A 19,953-nucleotide genomic window follows, 5' to 3' on the forward strand; every position below is an offset into this window, starting at 1 on the left:
CATTTGCGGAAATTTTTCAAAAGGACACAATAGGTACATTTAAATACGTAGCGGCAAATCCAAATTAGATGATTAGTTACGAATCCCCAATAAAGTTTACTCAATAAGAATGAGTCATCCTTCACTGCACCTTCACTAAAAACGTCCACCACAAATACACAAAATATCGATAACTCTTCCCTCGATTCATTTCTTTCTATGCTTATACCATTGATTATATCACCGCGATTTAAACATTAACGGCTGCGCTCCTCGGTCATTTCGGTAAGAGGAGGATTGCATAATAACCAGAGAGAACCACACGAAAATATTAATAATATCAAATAGCTGATTAGTTGGAACTTTATTGAAAACGTATATAAGAAATACATGTGCCAGGAGATTAAAAATACCACTTTGCACCATCATTGCATTTGTTTGTGTTTGCACTACGTTTGAAGGCGAGTTCATCTGAAAGATATAATAAAGATAAAACACACAAGTTAATGAAAGTAAGTAAAAACAACTAAGAAAAACTATCAGGCATGCTCCGGTTTTCACTTTCAGCAAAAGTGAAAACAAAAAAATTGGTGCTCCCGTTTTCACTTTCACAAGATTTTTTCGAATTCCAAAACGAAAAAATTTGTCTTGCCTAAATGAAAAGTAAATGCCTTTTTCTATATTAAATCGGATCTTATTTGCAAAAGGAAAAAAGTAGTTGACTTATTGGTTTATTGTCGTTCTTTTAAGACCTCTAGAAGATCAATTAGACTTGTAATTATTTTTAAAACGAGTCATTTCTGACCCTACCTCAAATTTGGATATCAAATTTTGCCGTCGGCAACAACAATTTTCGTTTTGGTGAACCACCGATAAGTCCGACACCATGAGTTATCGCCTAAACTGCCATACTTTTAATAGAATGAAAAAGCAAGTTAAAAATACTTGTATAATCAAACGAATGGCGATAAATTTGTTGAAATTGGGTAAAATATGTTTTTTAAAAATTAATTAATTTAATTTAATTAGGTATGTGCTAAAAGTGTATAAAAAAATTGTTGAAAACACCGGAATGAAATGAAAATGAAATCCATTGAAAAGGTGGCATCCCCTTAGCTTGGCTTTTCTGGCTTTTCCCCTTAATTCTTTTGGCTACGAAAGATGCAATTGAATATAAAAAAGTAATTTTTTCGCGTTGTTTGCAGCTGACCAAACCTCAAATCAGCTGTTTCGGCAGCAAGAAGTTATGAGAAATGAAACGTTTCGATAGCAAAATGATAACTAAAAACTTGTGAAAACCAGAGCACCTAAGAACGAAAATCTCGGTTTTGGTCCCAAAACGAAAACGAAAACCTAAAGTGAAAACCGGAGCATGCCTGTATATAAAAGATATAGTAGTGTTGGCAGATACATGCGAGGGTATAGACAGTGCCCCGGTTTATTCCCGGTACTCATCTTTGCCGATTGTAAATTATTTTTATTTATTTGTCGATTGTAAATTAAAAATTTATTTTTATCCATCGCTTTGCTTGTTTTGTTTACTTTTTGTAAAAGTCTGACCAGACGTAATTTTACATGCCTGGCATACCTACTAAAATCAAATCACGAAATGATATGTGTCGCATACACAGGGGTTATTTCTATATCACGCTTTCAAGAATTCGTGATTGCCATTGCATAAACATAGTATATAATTCCTCTAAAAATAACCTGGGGCTGTCTTTTTTTTTGGTCGCTAGCGACCAAAATCAAAAGTAGTAAAAAGTATAATTCATCGACTTGTGCGATAGTGACTTTCGAAAATTTTTAGAAGTCGACAAAAATGGGCAGCTTCGACTTATGCTATTAATCGAAAGAAACAGCAAAGCAGAAAGCAAGAAATTGAAAAGCGGCGACTTTTTGATTTTGGTCGCTTTTTGATTTTGACTCCGACTTCTGCATTTTTCAGAAGCAAAAGCTTATGAAATGAAACTTACCACATTTTTTTAAACACTGATCTGAATATCGAAAATGGTATGTATTATTTATTAAAAATCCCATTTTAAAAATTAGTCGCAAACGTAGTTCCAAGCATACACACGGTTTTCTGATTTTGTCGATTCGAATTCTGCCGCTCAATAGATTATGGGCCCAGGCAATAGAAAATTCAAGCTATTTGGTGTGTGACTCGAGATTAAGAACAATGAGTGCTCTTTATCAAATAGATAAGTTAGAGGAAACGAACTATGACACATGGAAAATACAGATGCGATCTGTATTGGTGCATTCCGGTTTGTGGGGTGTTACGTCTGGAGAGTTAACTAAAACACTTGCGGCCTTGAACAGTGAGGCGTTGGCAACAATAACATTGAGTATAAAGACATCTCAATTGGCCTACATCAAGAATTGCTTGACGGCTGTGGAGGAATGGACCAAGTTGAAGGGAGTTCATTAACCAAGCCGACCTGTACGAAAAGTACAGTTATACAAGAAACTGCTTAATAAACTGATGGAGCAAGGGCAGAGCATGACGACCTACATAAGTGAATTTGTGGACATTCTGGATTGTCTAACTAGAGTTGGAATAGAGATAAACGACGATCTTCGCACTATCGTTTTGCTATCAAGCTTTCCAGAGTAATTTGAACATTTCGTGGTTGCTATGGTGACACGAGATCAGATGCCTTCGTTCGAAGTTCTCACCATAAAGTTAAAGGAGAAGAGCGAAAGAAAAGGAATAAAAGAAGAACGAGTCGACACTAAGCCATTCGCTGCAACGAACAAGCACAACTCACAGACGAACCCATATAGACAGAAAAAAGACATTTGGTGAACAAGGCTACATTAAGTCCCAGTATCGAAGTGAGGGTGAGGGAGATCACCGCATGGCATCAAGAAGTGTGATGAATCGACAAAGCAGTCTGTTGCACGCCTGTGACGTCAACAACATTGACAATTCAATATAGTGCTTGGATAGTGCGCAACAAGCCATATGTGTTGCGCAAGAGAGCTATTCACAAAGTTTGAGAAGCACACTGAACTGATCGGACTGGCCGATGCTGGTTTCCTTCAAGAAAAAGGTATAGGTGACGTCAAGATACAGACAGGCCAGTGCATGTTGACACTAAAAAATGTTCTCTATGTTACGAAGATGACCGGAAATTTCTATTCCGTGAGCAGTGCTGTCCAGAACAGGTGCAAGGTGACCTTTGACATAGAGTATGCAAGATGGAGAATGCATAGTGAAAGCCAAAAAGATTGGCAACTTGTACTTGTTTGAAGGTGTCCAAAGTAAATGTTTTGCCATGTCAGATGTTGATGGGATTTTGCTCCACAAGAGATACGGATATATTAATTTCTCTAGCTTGAAAGAGATGGTATCCAAAAGGATAGTTCGAGGAATAGATAATATTCGGTTGCCAGAGAATATTAATTACAAAACGTGTATGGTTAGCAAAATCCATGTTCAACCTTTTCTATCTGTAACAAGTAATCGGGCTAAGGAGCTTTTGGATCTGATACACGCAGATGTTTTCCAGGTTAAAATTATTTTCTGACGTTCATTTATGATAAATCCAAGAAGATTTTTGTTTACTTTCTGCGTGGGAAAAACGAGGTGCTATCCAAATTCATCGAATTCAAGAATGTGGTGGAACGGGAAACAGGAAGAAGACTAAAATGCCTGCGGAATGATAATGGCGGAGAATTTGTCAATAAACAGTTTGACGAATGTCTGAGGCAGACAGCTACCAATAGCGTATACTCCCAAGGAAAATTAAGTTGCGGAACGGGCAAATCGTACGCTAGTAGAAATGTCGAGTTGCCTTCCGGTCCAGGCGGGACTGGAAGATCATTTTTGGGCAGAATCTGTCAAAACTTTGGTTTATCTGCGAAATCTCTCCCCATTAGAGAGTATGACTGCTATGGAAGCGTGGACGTGTAAGAGTCCTTATGTAAAGTACCTTTCGGGTCAAGCAGCAGCACGGCGTTTAATGTTTATGTTTAAATAATGTTTATGTAATGTTTAGTGTAATGATTAGTGTAATGTTTATTTATTAGGCTTAAGTTTGTAAAAAAGCTTTGTTGATCGCAAGCCCACTCTCTCTCGGCCGCTCGACTCATCGGGCTTTCTATAGAGAGTTTTAGCTCGGCAATGTCTAGGTCGGGCCGCCCTCTCCACTTTCGAGAGCTTTAGCTCGAGGTGACTTGTCGGGCCGCCCTCTCTGTGTATATTACTTGAGTCCCTGCATGCACCATAAGCTGGTCTATCTGCGGAATCTTCGGATTCATCTGCATGCAGGAATAAACATTTGTAACGTTTTAAATTAAATATAAATTCGTTTTGGAGAGTGTTCGCTTTATTAAAGCACTGGCGGCGGAACTCAAGCTCAAGCATCTTTATAAAATGGGTGTATGTACCGCGTATCTTAACAGCGATTTGGGTAAGTCGGTCTACATGAACCAGCCGGAAGGGTACTCAGATGAAACAAATCCTGATAAGGTATTGCTTCTGAAGAGAGCAATATATGGCTTGAAGCAATCAGAATGGGCCTGGAACGAGAAGCTAAATGGCGTATTGGTTTATATGGGATTTGTTGCCTGTGATATAGAACCATGTTTGTACAAACATTGTGGAGAAGGTAATCTTGTACTAATCCTTGTATGTGTTGACGATATACTTATAGCTTGCCAATCGCACGAGGATTTGCCGAAAATCAAGAGCAGCGTCTCACAATCAGACGAGTGCGTTGACAAGGGTCAACTTAACCATTTACTGGGCATGGAAATCGAAAGAGACGACGATCTTGGAGAAATTACTTTGGGACATACGCAATATATCAAGGACTTATTGCATACCCATGGGAGTGATTTTTGCAAGTCGGCGAAGACACCTTTGGATTCTGGTTTCCAAGTAGACTGTACAAGCCCTCAATGCAAAAAGGTGGATCCCACTACTTATCAGTCCGTGGTAGAAGCGCTTATGTGGCTAGCTCTTACAACAAGGCCAGACATATTGCATTCGGTGTCAAAATTGGCACATCGGAATCAAAACCCGCATGCTGAACACATTGCTGGCATAAAGCACATCTTTAGATACCTCTCATCTACGATTGATATGAAACTACACTATCGGCAATGTGGTTAATAGTTCTGTGAATACGTGGATGAGGATTGGGCAGTCGATAGACTTGACAGGAAGTCATATACTGGTTACATCTACCTGTTAGCAGGTGGTCCGATTTCTTGGCGTCCGGAACAGCAGCGAAGTCTGGCGTTAAGCATTTCATACGAAGGCTGATTATGGAGATCGGTTGCGGAGACAACGAAACCCCGATCGTCGTGTATGGGGATAATCTGAGTGCGCAGGCGTTATATACGTTATCATTTTGTTAGAAAAGTTGTGAAGGACGGGCAAGTTTTATTGAAATAAAAATTTACAACTGAAATGATAGCAGATATTTTGACAAAAAAACTTTCTAAAACGAAACACGAAGAGTTTACAAAAATGTTTAATTTGCTTTGGTATTAACATTTGTAAACAAGCTTACATTGAGGAAGGGTGTAGAAAATAAAGTACCCTGTATATTTTTTGTATCCCTGAAGAACTGGAGGTGTCGATTGGCCATGGGTAAGTGCTTACCTCGCCGATCACTACATGGGTACTTACTAAAGTGACCCTATAGTAAACGAACGTCGAACCACCTAGTCGACTCGAGTTTGCGATTGGCCCTGGGTAAGTGCTTACCTCGTCGATCACTACATGGGTACTTACTAGATTAACCCTATAGTAATCGAACGTCGAACCACCCAATTAATGTATATATGCGCATTAAAGCATAAGTTACAAAATAACGGCAAACAAAATAGCGGCAAGTTTGCTGGCTGACGAAATTTTTGCAAGCATTTGAGTTAAGAAGTGCAAAGCGGATCAATCGATTATTAGTTGATTGACCTAAAAAATAATATATGTTTGTACTATAAAATATGTTTGTAATATGTTTAATGTGTGTACTAATGTGTAAATTTTAAATAAACAATAAAAGTACTGTAGTAACAATAATGTGTAGTGAACGACATAGAAGAAGGCTACAGCAGCAGCAAAAAAAAAAAATTATAAAGAAAAGTTAAGTTCCACAGTGGAGAACAAAAATGTGCCCAAAGAAGAAAGAAGTGGAAATTATTAGAGAAAATTTACATTATGGAAATAATGACAGAGAAGTAAAATTTTTGGAGGAAATAATTTATGAAGACAATATTGACAATGAACTAAAGACGAAAAGAAACGACGGTTACAATAACTTAAATGACGATCTTAAAAAATGGTTTCTAAAACATAGGCTATCGCGTGACTGTGCAATTGATTTAGTTCGAATACTAAAAAAAAATAGTTTAGATGTCGGACCATTTTACAAATACAAATACAAACATTAATGGAAATCCTCTATTTTTTTTTTTTTTTCTTGGTCTTTCAGAATTTGGAAATGGCTTGTGCATCAATAAGAGCATCAGCTAGCATTCCTGTATTCATCATAAAGCTTAGAGGCCCAGACGACCGAGGGGCGCTCGAGAAACGATTTGTTAGTACATATTAAGCTAAAAGGAGTTAGTAAGGAAATTTAAAATTCTATATTTTAAATTAGAGGGACAGGAAAGAGATGTAATAGAGTAGAGACAATTGTTGTTCGAACATAATACCCTAAAAGGGTCATGCAGTGCATATGTCGAACTACAATGGCTAAGGAACAGAGGACTAAAGTTTCGAGTCCTTCTATTAGGTATGTTACATTTTAAGCATGTTAGTAAATGCTGGCTATCTACATCTCCGTTAATAAGGTTATGCAGAAAGACTACACCGAGCATTTTCCTACGATTTGTTAAGCTAGGTAAGTTTATAAGTAAGAGTCGACTATTATAGGATGGAAGGTGAAGATTTGCATCCCAGTTTAGACCTCTAAATGAAAAAGTTAGGAAAATCTTTTGTACGGATTCTATGCGGTCCTGATGTACTCCATATTGGGGACTCCAGACACATGAATCGAGATGAATCGTTTACTGTCTAATAGGATGCCGAGATCATTAACCTGGGTTAATTTTTCTAAGGCAATCCCATTAATAGAATACGTAGCTTGCAGAGGGCAAGAACGATAAAAAGAAATATGCTTTCATTTTGATCTATTAAGTATTTAATTATTAGCTAAACACAATTTTTGAAAGTTATCAAGGTCAGACTGAAGACTGCATTGGGCAGAGATGGATTTGTACTGAAGACAAAGCTTTACATCATCTGTATACATAAGAACTAGAGAGTTCGTTAAAGCAGGGGGCAAGTCGTTTATAAAAAGCGTGAATAATAACGGGCCAAGATGACTTCCTTGAAGGACGCCAGATGTAGCACGGACCAGACGGGACTGTATGTTTTTAAATAAGACTCTTTGTGTCCTTCCATCTAAGAAGCTGGAGATCCACGTTATAAGGTCTATAGAAAAACCCAGCATATTAAGTTTACTCAACAAGAGTGAGTGATTAACTGAATCAAATGCTTTGAAGTCTGTGTAAATGACATCGGTTTGATATCCCTTACAAAAGCCATCTATGACAAAGGATGTCAACTCCAGTAAATTTGTGGTGGTGGAGAGACGCTATATAAAGCCATGCTGACAGGGAGAGATAATCGAAGAGCATAGGTGTTGCAAATGAGGGGTAATTAATTTTTCGAATAGCTTTGGAATTGCCGACAACTTAGAGATGCCTCTGTAGTTGGCAGCCTCAGACTTTTTCCCTTTTTTATGTAGGGGAATTATAATTGAATCTTTCCACTTAAGGGGAAAAATCGAGGTTTCCAAAGATAATTTGAAAAGTCTTAGAAGAGGTTTGCACAGAGCCCTAGCGCAGTATTTTAGCAACCGCTACGAGTTGGTCACGATCCGTCATAATATTAAAGACGTATCGAATAGCGGACAAATGCTGCCAATATGTGGGCGGTTCAGACATAGGCGGTATATATGAACATGTAATGTATAAAGATTTCACGGACATAGTGATTTTAACGCAAATAAATTCTATGTCACCAAACTCTTGGGATTTCACCTCTTCAGAAGCAAGAGTAGAGTCTACCGAAATGAGAACTCCCCTTAGCTGAGGTCGATCCCGTCTAAAAGTGGTGTACTTACTTGGATAAACTTCGGAGCTAAAGATCTCCGGGTTTAACCAAGTTTCTGTAAAGGCTATAATATGGTTCCGATATTGGGAAGTCTTACTCCCACTGGTTTTATAACTTTTTTCTTTACGAAACTAGACTGATGTTCTTGGACGAAAAGATTCTCTGGCCAAAAACTGGAAGAACAAATCGTCTTGAACATCAGCGCGGGCACACGAATCTTGAAAGAAGACGTGCGCCGTGTATAATTATATTTAAATTTAGTTATGTCCTCCACCTTTATATCGGCTTTTGTTTTGGCTTTGATATAAGCCGAGATATCAATCTCTGAAGTATCAGGGGCAAGCCGAGAAACAAATATATGTTTCGATGGAGGAATCACCTGTAAGTGTTTTGGTGTCGCAGGTATGAGAACTGCAGCGTCCAGACTGTGGAATACCCTTTTGGGTAACTCTGGCGGAGGTTTCATTTACTTGGACCTGTGGTATCACATGAAGGGATATCACAGAGGAAATTTGCTCAGACAATTGCTCATTTTCCTTGAGAAATTTGGACGGCGAATTGTTCTCAGTTCTAGCCCTTGGGGTGGCCAAAGATATGAGCGGCTGCGTTATTGACGACTGAGGCGGATCACTTACGGATTTCACGCTTAGGAGACTCCGTTAGTAGCTGAAGGCTGCTAAACTGAGTGTCAAGCGCACAGAGTTGGTCATTGACTTTACGAAAACCAGTGATTAACTCTTTAAATCCATTTTTGGGCTGTCTCATGAACGACCTCATTTCGCCTCGGACAGCACGAAAATTTTCACAACATTAGTGTATACCAGACCTACGGGAAATGGCATCCGAAACTGAGACAGTGAACCCGGCACACTTGGCGTTTTCGACGTTTTCACATACGACGTTTTGTTACATGACTTCATAGCGCAGACAAGTTTAAATTCCATATTTTTTAAAAAATAAAACAAAATTAATATATAAAAAGTTAAAAAACACTATACCTTGAACCACTGTGCCAAATAGGAAGCCGAAGCGGGAGCTTTTTAGAGTGCAAAAGAAAAATGCAGAAATAGAGATAGGACGGGGAAGAAGCAGAGCTGAGCTATGCTTGGAATTGAAATTATACAATAAATTAAAAAACACGACCGTTCGCTTAAGAGAAAGAGAGGGAAGTTTAAAAGTTCAAATTCGAAACTATGGCCAATTTTGATAAAAGTGACAAATATTAAAAATTCTCCTGTTGTCCCTGTTGGAATATTTTTGGGAAAATTTAAGCCCAATAGTCTGGACGAATTTTTAAGCCATTTTACTTGTGAGCTAAAAGATCTTCTTCAAAATGGAATTAACACAGACGAAAGAAATATACAATTAAAATTAAGGGCTATTGTTTGTGATGCCCTAGCTAGGGCTTACATCAGTGGGACTCCCGGACATGTACATCTTCGCATGGATGTTCAAAATGCATAAAAATCGGAAAAAACAAAATTAGTGTTTTAACATACACAACAAAGAGTGAAGACTTAATAACCGACGAGGACTTCAAAAGGAAATATTCCGATCATCACTTAAAACAATATTTGACAAAAATGACACCCCTTGAAACCGTGAATGTAAAATGGTTTCCCAAATTCCACTAGACTGCATGCATTTATTTGACTAAGGAGTCATGCGTAAATTTTTTTTTTACATATAACAAATAAGACTTATAATAAATCGACGAATGACAAGATATCTAAAATATCTCAAAAATTAATTGCCATACGCAAAAAGATGCCTAAAGAATTCACAAGAAAGCCAAGACTATACAACTGTGAACTACAAGTGAACTATACAACTGGAAAGCAACGGAATTTAGACAACTTTTACTGTACACGGGAATATTTGTACTCAAAAATGAATTATCTGACGACCAATATTATGTGTTTTTGTTATTGCATTTTGCGTATAGGATGCTTTGCTGCCCATATCAGCGAACAATTAATTTGAAAAACCTGTCAGCGAATGTTGAATCTATTGGTTTCAAATTTTCCAGTTATATACGGACAAAATAGTGTTTCATACAACATACATAGCTTACTACATGTTAAAGAAACAGTGGAACAGGTTGGCGATCCAGTTAAAGGCTCTGCTTATGCATTTGACAATTATTTGCAACATTTAAAAAATTTTTTCAGAAAGCCAACAAAAATTTTAGAGCAAATTCACCAGAGAATTGACGAAGAACAGAATTAAAGAAAAAATTTAGCACATCGAAGGGGATATTCCTATTAGAATAGAATCAATTATGGAAGATACATTTAGAGGAAGACGATTCAAGAATGTGCGGAATTTTTATACGGAGCCTATAAGATCCTCTGACTTGCGTATTTACGTAGTAGATGCGGAGCCCTTATTTTCTGAAGAAATTTTTGAATTAAACCAGTTGATTTGTAAAGCAGTCGCAATACCATATTTAAAGGATATGATTATAATGCCGTAACTTCACCATATTGATGATTGAGGATATTGTCGTACTTTTATCTGTTTAACCCTAAATTTTGTCATATATATTATATAAAAGCCCCAAGAATCAACAAACGAGACGATGTCGGACAGCCCAGTCAGAATTATTTATTAAAACTGTTGTTTTTCAGATAAGAAATCATGCAAATGTGGAAATGTGGAGAGACTATTGAACGCCTTGAGAAGATTATTTCGGATCTCACCGAACAAGTTTGTTCCTCTCGAGGTGAGTGTTTAAGTTATTTTTTATATTCGGCCAATGGGAATTTGTTTTTTATTTGCAGTCGAAACAAAAGAGGCTCTCGAAAAAGTTGTGGATGAAGTAAGGACCTTAAAAGGTATGAGTATGTTTGAATGATAACTGATTTTAATATTTTTATATTCATTATTATATTATATTATATTTATATATTTTTTTTCAGCTGAACAAAAAGTCATGGAAAAAAAATAGAGATAAAGGGATGACCAAGGACCATGGACAGAGGCAGAAGTTGGCATGCCAATTTCCCATTCAGACCGTAGATGCTTTGATTGAAGTTAATTCGAAAATAAACATCGCTAACCGAGAGCTCTATGTATGTACATAAACCCACATAAAAAAATGTCTTTTAGTTAAAGATCTATTTCTTTCACAGATCGATGCAATTAAAAATTTAATATTAAATGTCGGGATATTGAAAAACTTAAAAAATATTTTAGCCAATGAAGGGGTATTGGCGTATAGTGTAGATGGCGTTCAGGGGAAAGCTGCCCTAATAAAAGAAGACAATTTCTTTGGCGTTATGATCGGTGAGTATTTTAAAAGATAATTATTTAACAATCATTATCCACTTTAATCTATTAAAACTTGTTTAATCCTTTTTATTTCTAGATTCAATAACTGCAGTCGGCGGTATTGGCCCAGCTAAGGAACAATTAGGAAAGGCCTTGCAGATTAAAAAGAGATATTTTAAAAACTCAAACAGCTTAAAAGTAATAAAAGAATATACCCCGTTATAATACATAAAAATTTAAACTAAATAAAAACTGTAAATGCAATTGAACATGTTTTTGAATTTAAAATGGAAGGCCCCTCCATAGGGTCCAAGGTAAGAACTTACTTCACCGACCTCTCCATGGGGTCCGATGTAAGCACTTCTTTTACCGACCCTTCAATGTGGTCCGATGTAAGCACTTCTTTTACCGACCCTTCAATGGGGTCCATTGTAAGCACCAGAGAACGGCACGGGTGACACTTTTCGACACTGTATGCGTACCCATAAAAATTTGTGTGCGAGTACCACTCGCCACACAAAACAAAAAAGGCAATACCGACACACACAATTTTTTGATGAGTACAAAGTGACTATTGCCTTTCTTGCACCCATGATTTTGTGCCTGTGTGTCTTGAGACGCAAAACACCCGAGTGTTTTTCGGTCGCTTGTTTGGATCATACCAGCCACCCTAAAAAAAAAGTGGAAAGATAAAAATGGTAAAAAAAATTATCGTTGAACTAGAGCAGTGGTGGGCAAACTCTCATTTTACATAGCACGCGAGTATAGGGTAGGAAATTCTGCCGCAGCGCTGCCGGCACACTGACAGTGTGAGCACTCTCAAATTTTTTTTTGAAGCTCTCTCATTTTGATTCATTTAAGGATGTAGTCTCATGTGCCGGCCTACTTTTTAGAGGTTATTTCAAAAAAATTTTTTTGTAATAAAAAATAATGCGATCGTTTCAATTTTTAAATATGTTTTTATAAGCATCATAAACTATTTGAAAATATTTTGTTTAATTTATTCTTGTGTAGTTTAATACACTTTATAGCATGCCAAAGTATGCATATAAAAAAAAAAGATAGGTCCCTGGCGCAGGTGATTTCGACTGCTAGAGTCATCCGAAACAAAAAATTAGAATAGATTATTGTTTTGTAAGCTAATGGCTCTGTCCCGTACTAGAATGAAATATTTTCATCAATAAACAACAAAATGGCGAACTCTCAAAACAAAAAATTAAAAAAAATTAAAAAAATTTATCTTTACTTAATGATAAATAAAAAACTAATCATTAAAAATAAATGATTCTAGTACGGGACAGAGGTGTTACTTTTTAGAACAACATATCCAAATTTCAGCTAGATCGGTATCATAGAATTTTGTGAATCACCTGCGCCGCACACAAAAATGTCGTTTCGAGAAAAACGCGTTTAAAGTTTAGACGCTACCGAGAAACTCATACTTTTCGGTGTAGGCGCGCTCCCGATTATGGGCTGTATCTCTGTCATTATTTGATATTTTTATTTGAAACTTTAACAGTACATTCATAATAAACAATACTATCAAAATATAAAAAAAAAAAAAATTGATTTTTTCAACCTCACACATGAGACTACATCCTTAACAGCCCAAACTAAAAATCAAAATTTTTCCACTTAGAAAAATTTTCTCAGAAATTGGGTTGGAAAAAGTTTTCTTCATGGAGAATATAAATAGGGAAGCGTAGTTTTTCATTTGTTTAAGAAATGTTGCCAGCAAAGCTGTTTTTAAAATAAAATACTCAATTTTAGTGCCCATTCAAACTTTTGAATTAACGAAAAATGAAATAAAAAAAAACGTTTTTTCGCTCAGTGAATTCTCTGCTCTCATTGATTTTCTCTGCTACGCACACACTCAAATTTTAAACATGTGTTAGTTTTGCCCACCACTGAACTAGAGCATGGGTAGGAAAAACACACATGAAAGTCTCGGGTATTTTGGCAGATACCCGAGTGTTTTTAAAAAACACTCTGGTGTCTACGCATTGATCGGCTGCTTTCCATTGCTTTTTGGGTAAAAATATCTGTAAGCAATTTCTTTGGTCCAACAAATAGATGTTTTTTAAAGCTCGCAATGCAGATAAGTTAATTCATGAATTATATTACCTTCATTTTATTAGTTTTCTTACATTTTGATTTTAAGTCAAATTTTTATGAGAATTCCTTAATCATTTTTTTGGTTTAAAAAGATTTTATTTAATTTTTTTAAATTTTCCTTAACATTTTAATAATAATTATTATTTTTTTATGTACATACTATGTACATACATATTATTTTTAATTTTAATTATTTAATTAAAATTGTAAGATTATGTCCTTTTCCTTTTCTTTCCTTTCTGTCCTTTTCTAACTACCTAAGCGTCTAGACTTCGTGCACGGGTACCTAGAACATACAAAAGCAAAAACAACCCTTTCCTACGATCGTTTTATGATCTTCTTTGCCTTTCTTCCACCCATCCGTTTTTTTTGTGTGCCTGCGATCCACCCACAAGAAACTTACTGGGTAAAAAAAAGGCAAGCACCCGAAATCATGGGTGTTTCCAGACACCCGAAGTTTCGTGCATGGTAAATACTAATGCACAAAACTTCGTGCATGAAAGACACTCGGGTGACTAAAATACCCGGTATTTTTCGTGTGTACTCATTGTGCGAGTGGCAAGCTGCCGTTCTCTGGTAAGCACCTATTTTACCAGCCGTTCCATGGGGTCACGTGTAAGCACTTATTTTACTGGCCGTTCCATGGGGTCTAATGTAAGTAGTTTCTTTAAAGACCCTAATATGTGTCACTAGTTCGTGGGTAATCGAGGCGGTGGCGATTGACCCTATTTGCGGACATTTCATACAAAAACGGAAATTAAAAAACGCATGGCTAGACGCCACTTTGGAAGTAGTGGTGGTAAGTGCTTATTTCACCAGCAACGAACTAGCGCTCAGAACTGCAGGGATGTTTCAATGCACGCATGTATAGTTACAGGAAAGAGAAAGAAATCTTGAAGTAGTTATAATTGTCTCTCTCTCTAAGAAGTAGAAAATAAGAAATTATGTATATCAACTTTTTCATTTTTCCTTAACTTAAAAGTTAGTCGCAAATGAAGTTCCGAAGCATACACACGATTTTCTGATTTTGTCGCTTCGAACTCTGCCGCTCAATAATATTTTCTATATATATCCGATCTTAATTGCAAGGGTATATCAACTTCGGCTTCACCCGAAGTTATCTTTCCCTTCTTGTGGTTAAGGACTTTGGTCAGGAAAGCCAAAAATTTATAAAGACGGTAAAGATTTTAACTGACTGCTTGTGTAGTTGGTGGGATTCTATAATTTTAATAATATTAAAAACTAACATTTTGTGTACTTACTGTTTTCGTTTGTAAAAGTAGAGAAATTATTACACAAATCTTTAAGTTGTTCTGACATTGTCGTATTGCGGCATTGTTTTAAAAATGAGTGCGTCATTAACTTTGAAGCATTCCAGCGACGAATCGGATTTTTATTTATGCAAATTTCAACGAATTGATGAAAGTCGTCCCAATTCTCACGAGCATCATACTGGTATATTGATCCTGGAATTCAGATATTAGCTGCGATATGGTAACACCGAATATTTTTGAATTTAATAAATATTAAATAATAACAATTTAAAAACACTATTATGTGCGCAACTTCTCGCTGTTTTTTTAATTAAATTGCAATTTTATTATAAGGAAATGATTACAAATGAATTCACTAGACTAGAATTCATTTAAGACTTTCTAGGTAGGTTTCAACGGGTTTGGCTTTTCGCGCAGTGCTCGGCTTAATCGCATTAATTGAAGTCGATACACTTCCCCATTGATAGTTTCTTTTGGTTTCAGCAGCTCATAATAAATAGCGCCGGCCTGGTCCCACCAAAAACACAGCATAACTTTCGCACCGTGAAGATTCGGCCGAGGCGACGACTTTGAAACATGACCGGGTAGTCCCCATGACTTTCTTTTCTTTGGATTACGGTAATGAATCCACTTTTCATCACCTGTTAAGATTCGATGAAGAAAACCCTTTCTTTTTTGCCGTTGGAGCAATTGTTCACAAGTGAAAAGGCGACGCTCAACATCCCTTGGTTTCAAATCATAAGGAACCCAAGTTCCTTGTTTCTGAATCATTCCCAGAGCATGTAGTCGCTTTGAAATGGCTTGGCGGGTGACTCCCAATGCTGAAGATAAATCTTCTTGCGATTGACATGGATCCTCATCGAGTAACGTCTCCAATTCACAGTCTTCGAAGGTTTTTGGCCTTCCTTTACGCGAACGGTCGTTAATATCAAAATCGCCGTCTTTAAAGCGACGAAACCAATCGCGACACGTTGCTTCACTTTGGCAACACCTCCGTAAACTTTTTGGAGTTCTTGATGTGCTTCAGCTGCCGATTGCTTAGAACGGAATAAGAAAATCAATACTTCCCGCAAATGACGATTATTTATGACGAGTACATGACACATAATCAAAGTCACTAATATGAAAACGCAGTTTCTTTTTCAAATGTCTAGGTTAAGTTTTCGATATAACAAAATCTATCACCACTAACTGCTGGTGCCATTTATCGACAAACAGCGGGAACTTAGTTGCGCACCTAATACAATTAATTTCTAACCATAAAAATAACTAAACCAAAGATAATAGAAAATTTCCGGCCTACCTGAGTTTTTTATACCCGGTACTCGTAGAATAAAAGGGTATATTGTAGTGGTGTGAATTAGAAGGAAGGAAAGAATACATTCTCATTGCCTCAAGACAGAATACATCCGAATGGAATGGAATGAATAAATAGCAAGAGACACAACGAATCGAGAAAGTGGGAGTAAGAGATTATGAGAGCATTCTAACTCATGGGCATTCTTTTGTTTTGAAACCGAGTGAGTTGGGGTGGGAAGCAAGAGTGCTTTTGGAATAAGGAATGAAGCCGAATGTCTCGAATGGTTTTTAAGACACGAATGGTTTTGTATTTACAAAAACGCATATTTTAATACTTAATGAATAATGAATGAGTTGACCGAGAGGTGAGTAATAGTGTTAGTTTTTTTTTCAAGAATGTATAAATAATTTTTTTATACTTATGGTTTTTAACCGTTTTTGTTGTTATACCCGGTACTCGTAGAGTAGTCGTGTATGTACATATGTAACATCTTCTCCGACCCCATAAAGTATATTTATTCTTGATCAGCATCAACAACCGAGTCGATATAGCTTTGTTCGTCTGTCCATATGAACGCGTGGATCACAGAGACTGTATCTCAGAGAGTTAGAGCTATAGGGTTTGGTATGGAGACTCCAACAATGCCTACGCAGTTCAAGTTTGTTTCAAAATTTTGCCACGCCACCTCCGGCCACCACAAATTGCAAAATTCTGTAGGGAAAGTACTGGAATGTTTTTGAAAAACTTTTGATGCCAAAATATCTATATAGCTAATATATGGTTCTTTTGGTCAAAATTCAGCTTCAACTTATCTAATAGTGATTCGATGATTTTCCAAAAAAATGTTATTCACTGCTTGAACGTTTTCATCAGTTGTTGACGTGCTTGGGCGTCCTAAACAAGGCGCGTCATTGTCATTTTCCCGGCCAAGACCTTTACGCCTCTCACAACCAAACAAAAAAGGGGATTGAATTGAAACTTGGTACAGATGTTAGGGAAGAGTGTACCAACATAACAAAACAAATAAATCGATAATCGAAAACATGTTGCCCGTGAAATTTAAAAAGTCACCTTACTTATTGAACACACCTCGTCGGAACGGCCGGGATCAGCCGACTATATCCTATAGCTGCCATATAACTGATTGATAGGAAATTATATAACTTCGGTGTTTTTAGGATAAGAGAGTTTGGATTTTTTACGAATGCTGTTTTTGTCAAAATAATTATAGTTTATGCCGTAAGACACCATTGGCGTTCCACATTGATATTTGTAGTCGGCATAGATTATTTAGACTGTTTACATCCTCTATAATTTGCCGTAGGGTTGCCTCCGCAGTTTCCACATATCTTCACGGTACTGTCCTTGTGTGTAGTGCAATAAGCGGAGCTGTGGGCGTCCCCGCAGATTAGACAGACATCCCAAACTGTAAAGTATGAGCTAGCACTAGACCATTGCGTTTGTGTGGATCTTTCCCAATAATTCTCCGATGCAAAACATATTGCAGCTTGTAAATTGTGTGGACTTAGTCCCTCTGGCTCGAGCTCGACCTTAAAGAGGGTTTGTGGCTTTTTTTCTTTATTTAGAATGTTAATAAAATTCTTGGCGGCGAAGCCCTTTTATTTAAGGGAGATTTTTATTTCCGCGGCGGAAACATCGGACTCGATTTCTTTTACTACCCCTTGTATGCTTTTGCTGCTTTTGACCTGGTACGTGTAGTAGTTTTTCTTAGCATTGTCCTGATATTTGGACACGATTCGGAAGTGCTACTCAGCTTTTGTATGCCCTTTTGTTTGACCAGGGCATTCGAGCATTACATAGATTGGAAGGCTTTTGGGTTTTTTTGCGGTATCTGCGATTGTTGGTTTTTCTCAACCTTCGCCAGTAGTGGAAATCTGTTACTACTGGAACTTCCTGGTTCTTCGTCGATATTCTGGACGCGGTTAATTTTTATTTTATTGCCTGCCAGATTACTCTGCGGGTTAAGCATGCGCTTAATTTGAATGTAGCGATTCATTCCAGTCTGTGTGGCTGGGGACACTTTAAGATGTGCCTTTGGAAGGCGGTCGAGGATCGTGAGGAGGTGCGTCTCGGGCTGCACCTCGGACTGTGGAACGATCAGAATATCGTCGATGTATGCAAGAGCGAAGTCGAGACCTTTATGGCGTCGTTTATGTGACCGAACGTCATAAACAAAAATTCGAAGAGCCCAAAAGGTGTAATAATTGCTGTTTCAGTGGTATCTTGTGAATCGACAGGGATCTAGTAATATGCTTTTTGCAGGTCAATTTTCGAGAATATCTTCTTACCGTATGCTTTTCTTCTTCTATGGTTGTTACATCCAGTGTGTTTCAAATTGCTATTTAAGAGGCGACATTTTTCTTTTTCGATGAGATAGGAAAACTCGGTTTGTGCTTTTTTGAGTTTGTCGGACCCTAGTCGTCGGGAGCGGGCGTGAGTAGGACCGTTGGTCGAGATGAAGTGCGTTACTTCGGGCGTTGCTGGCAGCCGGTTCGAGTTGATCGTTGCAAGATCGCGATATTCGTGAAGCAACCTCGCGTATTGGTTGCTCGTGTTGTAGGATAAAATGGCGTTGAGGAAATGTTGATTCGAGGAGCGTAGCTCGACTGATGATTTTGCGTCGTTTCATTTAGACGAGTAAGCTTACGAAATGTTACGAAACAAGAAATGTTGAAGGAAATCGGTTCCAATAATAGCGCAGTTGACGTCAGCTATCACGAAGTTCCAAACGAAGTTCGTCTCAATCTCAGTGACAATGATATGCATGTCTCCATAGGTTTGTATTTTCGTGCGATCGGCGGCGAAAAAAAGCTTGGAGTGAGCATCATTTTTGCGTTTGTTGCAGTGTTTTTTTTATGAACGTTGCTTTTATTACAGAACAGAATGTTTTTTTTTTTTTTAACAGAGCTGTCACCTTAACATAAATAAATAAATATTGGGAGGGGGTGGATGTGTTGGTGATGGATCGTTTAGGACTTCAGTACGGGCGGGTCGGCCTCTAGGCAGGCCCTAGCTCTCCAACTTACCGTCTCTCCTGCTTGATGCTCCTGAGCCTCTGCATGATCGCTACATAAAAGGATGCTACAGCGTCTTAGATTCTTCAGCCTTGTACAGGTTATACAAGGTTTCCTGGATGGACTGAATGGCCCTCCGCTTGGACTGAATGGCCCTACGCTTACTACATATTTGGCGTCCTCAACGATAGAGCTGCCGCACTGCGGGCAACAGTCCTCCTTCTTAGATTCTTCAGCCTTGTACAGGTTATACAAGGTTTCCTGGATGGACTGAATGGCCCTCCGCTTGGACTGAATGGCCCTACGCTTACTACATATTTGGCGTCCTCAACGATAGAGCTGCCGCACTGCGGGCAACAGTCCTCCTTCTCGTTTCAGATATTCAGACGCTAAAGCAGCCATGCCCACTTAGGACCTATGTCCTAACAACCTGCCTATGGCTTCAAAGCAAGTACTTTCTAAGGTTGGGAATTAGGATGTACGTCCTGCGTTCCTTCGTCGACTTGTCCCAGCACTCCTGTCAGGCTGTTAGCGACCTCTCCTTGGCCAACGACAGAGCTGCCGCGCTGCGGGAAACAGTCTTCCTCCTCGTGGCCAAAACGCTTCAGATATTCAGACGCTAAAGCAGCCATGCCCACTCAGGACCTGTGTCCTTACAACCTGCCCATGGCTTTAAAGCAAGTACTCCTAAGGTTGGGAATTAGGATGTACGTCGACATTTCCCAGCACTCCTGCCAGGCTGTTAGCGACCTCTCCTTGGCCTTTTCCCTTGTAGCTGAATCGAGGACGCCACCTTCTCCTTCATAGCAAGCGTCATGTATCTCCTTAGACTCTCGA

At 38.0% G+C, this 19,953-nt stretch overlaps 1 long non-coding RNA gene across 9 annotated transcripts in view; it reads right to left on the reverse strand.

Annotated features, from left to right (window-relative positions):
• Nucleotides 1–324: 324 nt before the first annotated feature.
• Nucleotides 325–19,953, reverse strand: part of LOC138925772 (uncharacterized) — a 60,548-nt gene continuing 40,919 nt past the window's right edge. For 8 of the 9 annotated variants that reach the window (XR_011441976.1, XR_011441977.1, XR_011441973.1 and 5 more), the window contains 2 exons: nt 14,770–14,973; nt 325–450 (listed from right to left, as the gene is read on the reverse strand). This is a non-coding gene — a long non-coding RNA (uncharacterized lncRNA). Of the gene's footprint in view, nt 451–14,769; nt 14,992–19,953 lie in introns of all 9 variants that reach the window. The other variant, XR_011441975.1, reaches the window with a different exon arrangement.

Source organism: Drosophila bipectinata, chromosome 2L (genome assembly GCF_030179905.1).
Source record: "Drosophila bipectinata strain 14024-0381.07 chromosome 2L, DbipHiC1v2, whole genome shotgun sequence".
Classification (NCBI taxonomy): Eukaryota; Metazoa; Arthropoda; class Insecta; order Diptera; family Drosophilidae; genus Drosophila; species Drosophila bipectinata.